Below are 8,181 nucleotides of genomic sequence, written 5' to 3'. Positions count from 1 at the left end.
GGTGACAGTCTGATCTGCGGTGGACTCAGAGAACTCTGATAAAGAGTCAGAAATCTCCAGACGTTCATTCTGGATGACGTGTACTTCTGTATGCATCAGCGCACAGGAGTGGAGCTGTACGGTGACAACTGCAATGGTGCAACGCTACATGAAATGTCAAAAGTTGAAAGAACCACAGCGGCTGACTGAGAGGGGCAAGCTGGAGAGCATTCGCTGCTATTCTCATCTTCAACATGAGCGTCTCTAATCAGACCCACTGTTTCCATAACAGCAATGCTAATTTCAGGCAACAACAGCCCAGGCTAACTGCCGATAGGCAAAGGAAGAGAGGGTAGCGTCAGACACAGCTCTGAATGCAACAGTCGGACAGACCGACCACGTCTCTCTCTCTCCCTCTCTCTCTCTCCTGTCCTACTTTTCCATTCAGCATAACGGAGGCAGCTCTGGCTCTTCCCCATGGGGACTCCACTTGGTCTCAGCCACACACACACACACATTCAGCCAGTAGAACACTGATGATTGATGACTTAAAACCGTACTGCAGACTTGGCTCCAATACCAGGGTGATTCCTGATTCTAGATTTCCTTTTTCTGCCACAGGAAATGGATGTCAGAGGGCATTCATAAAGAATCTAAGAGGTTGTGTACACATCAAAATATATGTTTTGACAGGAAGAGGACAACTGGGGTAAAAGGAAGGGGGTGGCGTGTGTGTGTGTGTGTGTGTGTGTGTGTGTGTGTGTGTGTGTGCGCGCACGTGTGTGTGTGAGTGGAGGAGGGGCAGGGGGTTAATGTAGAAATTTTGACTTTGACATTTGCATGCACGCCAGTGCAAGATATTTGCTTTGACAACATTAGCACAACATGAGTTCACGATTTTGCATGTTTGGGGCCTTGAAAGCTGACCATTGATAGGTGAAACACTTGATACAGTGAGCTTTTCTTACTGTTGTGCATAGTCACCGTAAATTGGAGAGGACTGGGGTAGAAGCAATCTGTTATTGTCCAAATACATACTACTTTAGGTGGAATTAGTTCTGGACTGGTCACTCATGTCCTGGCCATTCAGAATGAACAGTTATGTGAGGATAACAATGCAAGAAAACCATTTAGAAAAAGTAGGACATAACCAACCATTTATCGTTCAACCTGTTTATCCTCCAAGTTTAAACCACTGCAGCAGCCGTGTTTCTGATCTCTGCCATGTGATGCAGGTAAAAGAGAGAGGGGAGAACAGACGATGCTGTGGTAGGAAGGGACGGATTAGGGAATAGGGACGCAAGGATCCACAAATTAACCTCTGTGGAATATCACAGTCAGCCATACAAAGAATAATGCCATGCACACATATAAGACAGAAAGAAAGCGAGAGAAGAAACTGGTACAGCATTACACAACATGGATCTGGTCCTTACTGAATCTCATCTAAAAATAGGGAATGATATCCCTTCCTGAATAGACTTAACTCAGTTATTGCAAAACACAGTACTACTGAAACACAGCACAGAGACATATGGGCTCACATCAGTCAGTAACATCTACTCTCAGAGACAATGAATGAGTGTAAGCATCATGTCCAACCATTCATATTACTTTAAATATTACTGAACATGGCTGTGGTTATTATAATGCTTTACTGGTCCCTAAAAGGCTGATTAAATTAATCTTAAGTTCATTTGGATAATACATACTATATACTAGACAATATCAAATATCAAATACTTTACAAATGTAATTCATTTAAAAATCTTAAAGGATTAGGTATAAATGGCAGTCTGCAGCTTAAATTTTGTCGTAATTCATCTATTTTTCTACTCTTTTGTTTGTAAAAGTTCATTATATATTGGCTGATGTCTCAGAATTTGTTATAAAATAAGCATATTCCAGTATGCATTATAACTGTCTAGACTTGTGCAGAGTTTATGTCAGTATGAGTAGAGCTTGTCTCATTTCCTTGTGCTTCCACAGCAGGTAATAATACACCATGGGGACATGATGATAACACACAGAACATCACACGATCACACGAACATCACACATCACAGGTATGGAATGTAAAGGCATGACACTTTTTTTAAGCTCAAACTATTGTATGCATGTTATAGACATTATGTATAAATGAGAAGTTATATCTGAGTAGTATGTTAAGAAATTTGCAGTACATTTCAGATCTCTCAATAAGACCTAGAAATTTATTAAAAAACAAATTTATTTAAGTTTATTCTCAACATAAAATTATTCATTTTACATATTGCGCTACAAAAGATTATTCTTTGAAGACTATAAAACATTCTTTGGAGCAGATGCTGTATTATGCTTTCAAAAATTTCATCCATACATTTGGCCTTATAAGAAGATCTTCATGTCACTCTCTCAGTGTGAGATATTCTCGCCAGGAGAAGCCACCTTTCTTAGCATATCGCTCATCAGTTCCTCAAATAACAAACACACACACACATACACACAGCCAACAGTACCCTTAGTCCTGCAGAGAGCCAGCTCTGTCCACTGCATGTCTCCCATCGGCTCAACAGCCCTTGGCAACAGAAAACTCACATGTCTCCAAAGAATTTCCACCAATAGGGCACTCATATCTAAGTATAGCCTAGATTCTGAAAACACGATTGAATCTGAGTGTGTGTGTGTGTGTGTGTATTTTCCATTCCACCTGGGTGAGAACTACAAACCATTCTATTCAAAGAAGATACTTCTCTCTTGCAAATCTGCAACCAGAGTGCTTTACACCAAAGAGTCGAGGTTAACACCTGTACCCGTCTCAGGAAGTAACAAGAATGGCCTGTAGACAGATACGTACATACAAATATGCATGTATGTACATGTGTGTGTCTGTACGTGTAGTACACCAAATGAAATCAAATGAAGAGGTTTTGAGGGATGGCATTACCCTGTGTCAGGTCTCTGAATGCTTTCTCATTGAGAGGCGTCTCGACAGACGCTGAAAGAAGAGTGAAACATACCATGAGTGTGTAAAGAGAGTGAATGAATGATCTAGACAGTGTTGCATGAATGATTTTAATTTTACACTCAATAAGCAGAGTGCTGAGGAAAGGCATTGGAAAAAAGAAGCGATGAAGGTAGGAAATGAATCATCTGTCTCGTCTGAAAAAGTAAATAACAGAAGACCGGCATTTTTTCATAGCTTCAAAAAAATCGTCTCTGTTTTAAAGTGTCTACTGCACTCTCGCTGCTGTATTTTTTTTACCCATTCGCTCTAATGTTCTAATCAAACTGAAAACATTCATTTCATCTTTTAAAAAGAAGCAAAAAGTGCACCATCAGACCTAAAAATACTCTTCTTTTTTTTTTGCCTGGAATATTTTTGTGGTTTCATGATTGAACTTTGACTGACAGCTGAGCAGTTTGTTGAAATATCCCTGCCGCCATTGAAATATGACCAAGACAGTCTGTTTTGATGCTTTGTAATTTTTCCCATAAATCACACAAAAAAGATTGGCCTTAATGTTCTTCTCAAAACAGACAGATGCCCTTATGTTCCAATATAAGGTACACTTCTCTTAAAGCTATAAAATTCCCATTATCTGTTGAAAATGCATGAGCGCAGCAAATTCGCACAACATAGCCTGCATTACATGCAGAATCAATAGTTCCTTTGTACACCAAAGCAAACAACCTTTTTTGTTGTTTGTTGATGCTCTTGTTGTGAAAATGACCTGGGCTTCATTTCACAAAACCAACCAGATAGTGAGATACCTTCAGAGTGTGTCCTGAGCAAGGTCAGAGCTGTCCAATAGGAAGAAACTGCTATTTACACTTATTCTCAGTCTTCATCTCAACAGCATGCTTACTGTCTTAACTCTGTTTGGAATGTCTCTTTGAAGAACATTCCCAATTGTTCAGTATGAAGGTTTTGTGGATGTCTACTGCAATAGCAGGCTAGCTGTTTGCGTGCCAACACATAACAAGACTAGATTGGCAGAAGGGGCATTTTCCAAATGTGCCAAAGATCCCAGACAGGAAAAAGAGGGTAGGCGGAAGATTGTGTGTATGTGTGTGTGTGTGTGGCAGAGTCACCCTCACGGGAAGAACAGGTCAATGTCGGATGCCTGGAGCACTGAGCCTTGCACAGGCGTGAGAGGACAACCGGCAGAGTGCAAATTCAATCAGAAAGAGACGGAGACTATTCACACACACACACACACACACACACACAATGTATGCATGCACGCACACGCACACACACACACACACACACACACACACACACAGCTGGTATCTTGGTGGCCCGCGGAGACGTCCCCACAATGGTACTGTTCTAGCATGGGGGTTTTGGGGGGGGTGGGGGGGGTTGAAGGAAGATGACAGCAAATTGACAGCCAGCAGGCAACGCAAGTTCACTAGACACGTCATCTCCAAACAAGCCCTGCTGTGCCTTTGTTTTTTCATAAACATTTTCTCCCTGAAACACACAGACAGTGTGTAGACACTCAACATGTTTTAAAGTAGGATGTGGGTGGATATTCATTAAAAAACCCATAGAAATCAAAACCCAGAGAAACATTTTATTATTATTATTATTATTATTATTATTATTATTATTGTTGTTGTTGTTGTTGTTGTTATTAACAACACAAACAAAACAACAACAATAAAAAATAATAATAATCATAATAATGTTGTCCTGTTGGTGTTGTTGCTGTCAATAGTACTAGTAAAAATAATGATAATAATAAATAAATTTTAGTAATAATAACACATATGCCTGCTAGTCATCTTTTGTACGAGCTGAGATGATTCACTGCACTTTCCCCAGCGACAATAACATTTTTTTCATTCTCTTTCCCAGCATGCATTGTCTGATTGCTGTAAGACTCACTGCCTTGTCTTTAGTTGCTACATGCAATTAACTGCTGTCAAGCAAATGGAAATTAGCAGACAGCGAACCAAAATGACTACTTATCTCAAACAGGTAGAGCGTTCATAATAACCACAGCTACAAAATGCTGTTATGTATTCATTTATAGAATGAGAAGCGTGAAAACATTCTCTTACTTATCACATCACAGCTCTTAGTCACCAAATGACTCTTGCCTTCATCATATAGATCTCAAGGTCGAGATTCAGCTGTAAAAATACCTCATAAAAGAATATGGGGATTCTCACATCACTGGACCCAGGGCCTGACTTTCCATCATTTATTCTGAAGACATGAATGCTCTAAATCAGTGTTCCATCTGTATCTGTTTCTGTCTCTGTGTTCACATGTTGTTATTACAGCTGTACCGATTCACACATAGAATCATGGGTTCTACACATATATGACTGACAGTGATATAAATCAAATCAGCAATATGGTTTGATACAAAGTGTAAGTGTTGGAAAAAAACAAAGAAACAAACATTGTTTTGGCTCACCAAATCTTGGCTTATCTAACCTTCACACATAGTCAGAACAGTCACACTGAAGCTGTAACGATCTTCGCTCAAAACTTTCAAACTAAATGTGAGGTTCATTTATTTCAGTGTAACATCAGACTACAAGTGTATACAATGTTTATTGTCATCAGTAAATCAGTGCTAAGAATTTCTACCATCTGCAAGTGCCAATATGTTATTAATCATAATGTCAGAGTACACTGCAACAGTAAGAGTAGCCCTAGTGGTTACTAGTTAGTCAAATAGACCTCTGAGATGGTTTGACTGTAAGTATGTTTGTAGGTCATAGCAGACGTAAATAGACAGTTACTGGTCATTTCTAATGCAAGTTGGACAAAATAACACAATTTCACAAGTTCCCCCATTGTAGTTCCAGTCTTACATGGATTGTGTAAGTCCTGTTACCTTCTTACAATTCATTCTCACTAAAGCAGCTCAAGACAGCCAATCAGAAGTCGCTACCACTACTGACCCTGGCCTAAGTGTAAACCAGTAGCATCTTATTACACCTGCAGTTTCTCAAATGAATGACACAAAGACACCACTCTCACTCTCTCTTTTGTTTCTCAGCTGCCTCTCTGATACGCCAGCCTGTTTTGATTTAGTGTCACCAAACAGCACTGGTGCTCCTGGTTTCTTGCGGCTGTGCTGTGGATAGCCATCTGAGCAGAACAGTCTACTGGACGTCCATTGTCTGAGATCAAAGCAAGAGAGCCACAATCCTTCAAACCCGCCCCTGAGCTGTCTCTAACATTCCACTCACGTCTCCGAGTATTTCTCCAGTCAACATGCAACCGGTGACTCAAGTTTTCCTGAGGTTTTCAGCTTGGCCTGATGGGAACAGATTTACCCTCGTCAAGGACGGCGCTGCTTTGCCACTAGACTGTATAGACCAATCAGTTTTCTCACATTTACTTAATGAGTAGCTTTAAACGCGGGCCTGTTGTATATGTAGGAATATTAACCTCTGATGTTGTATTCCACACATCTGGTTTTGTGTTGTTTTATTTTTTTTTGGTTTCTGCTAACACCTAAATGTCACTGATTGGCTGAGGAGTGCACACACCCACGATTTCAGGACATCTAGGTTCCTCAGGATTTAGTTTAGATCTAGGTTTTGACCAAGCTGAACAATCTTGATCTATTCCATAATCTTTAAACTTTGATATAATATACACCAAAAACTTTAAATGATGAGAATATGAAACATGCTTTCTGATAAAATGCACAATCTTTTCTAACCTAAATTCACCATGTAACATGTGTCTTGCTCAGTGTGGAGTTTGAACCTATGGTATAGGCCATAGAGAACAGGGATATTATAAGGTTATAAACCCAGTCTAATGAGTAGACTGCGATCAGGTTCTGATGTGTACTCTTTCAATCAATATTCAGTAGTACTGCTTCTCAGCCTTTCCTCACACTATCTGAAATGCAGGTATTTTACTCCATGTCATTGTACTGAGTGACTTTCAGGACTGATTTTCACCAGTAATCACCACTGTTCATTCACTGGGTTAAAATATGTTTCATTAAACAATAATTAAACATTTAACTAATACAGTCTCACACTAAAGCACTGTATTTGACTTATATGAATACTCAGTGTGAAACTCTGATCTTCCAATGTGCAATTCTCTATCCATCAATAAGACAAACTGTACAGACAGGATACACAAAACAATCTGTTTGGACAGAGAAGGACAATTATAGCATCCTAAAGTAAATATGCTTTTTGGGCCACACCTAGGTTGCGACAGGAACAAACAGAACAAACCTTTGTAGTTCTGTGCTTACAGTATGCACTGAAACAGTCTAATAACAAACACTGAAAATAAGTGAACACTTATTAATGCCTTACTTATGAGATACTGTCCCAGGTGTCTCTTTTTTGGGAGGTTCTAAATAATCAGTAATTGAATCACATAACTAACATATTGTAAAGTAAAGATTCAGTAATGATGCAAACAGTGAATATATTCTTCTATTACACAATGTACACCACAGCCCAAAAAGTCTGTTCGTTCAAGGCAATGTTTAACATTCCTGGATCTCTCTCTCTCTCTCTCTTTCTCTCTCTCTCTCTTTCTTTCTCTCTCTCTCTCTCTCTCTCTCTCTATATATATATATATAAATATATATAAAACTCTGTTGAGAGTGAGTCGAGGAGTGTGTGTGTGTGTGTGTGTGTGTGTCTGCATGTGTAGTGTGTGGGGGTGACTGGACAACACCAGATTCCAGAGAGATGAGAAAGAGACAGGCTTAGAAAAAGATGGGCAGGACCTTCAGTCTGTGTCCTCATGCAGTTCCTCCTCTCCTCCTCCATATGTAGGGAGTTCAGTCAGGAGTAGCAGCCTGACAACAACTCTCCCAAACAGATCTCTTCATCTAACTCTTGACCTCAGTCAAGCTCTCAGACACAAAACACTCTATGTTCTGAAGGCCCGATAAATGTCACAAAACCATCCAGCAGAACGTTCACCTAAAAAAACCCCTTAGCTTCAATGGATTACTCATAAATTCAATGGCACTCCTTGTATACTGAAAATAGCACAGATGATTATTGTGTTATTATTTGGGTTTTTTTTTAAATTTCATCTTTATGACTACCAGGAAAGACAGAAAAGGGGGACTTGTTGTATCCTCATGAATTAAGGGTGTCCCATTCACATAAGCATAAGCAATATCTTGGACTATTACATCAATCAGAGGCCATTCAGGCTTCTCTACTCTAGTCCCTTCTTACCCAAACAACCTGTATTTATTC

Source organism: Chanos chanos, chromosome 2 (assembly GCF_902362185.1).
Source record: "Chanos chanos chromosome 2, fChaCha1.1, whole genome shotgun sequence".
NCBI lineage: Eukaryota > Metazoa > Chordata > Actinopteri > Gonorynchiformes > Chanidae > Chanos > Chanos chanos.
This window is presented reverse-complemented; position numbering follows the sequence as displayed.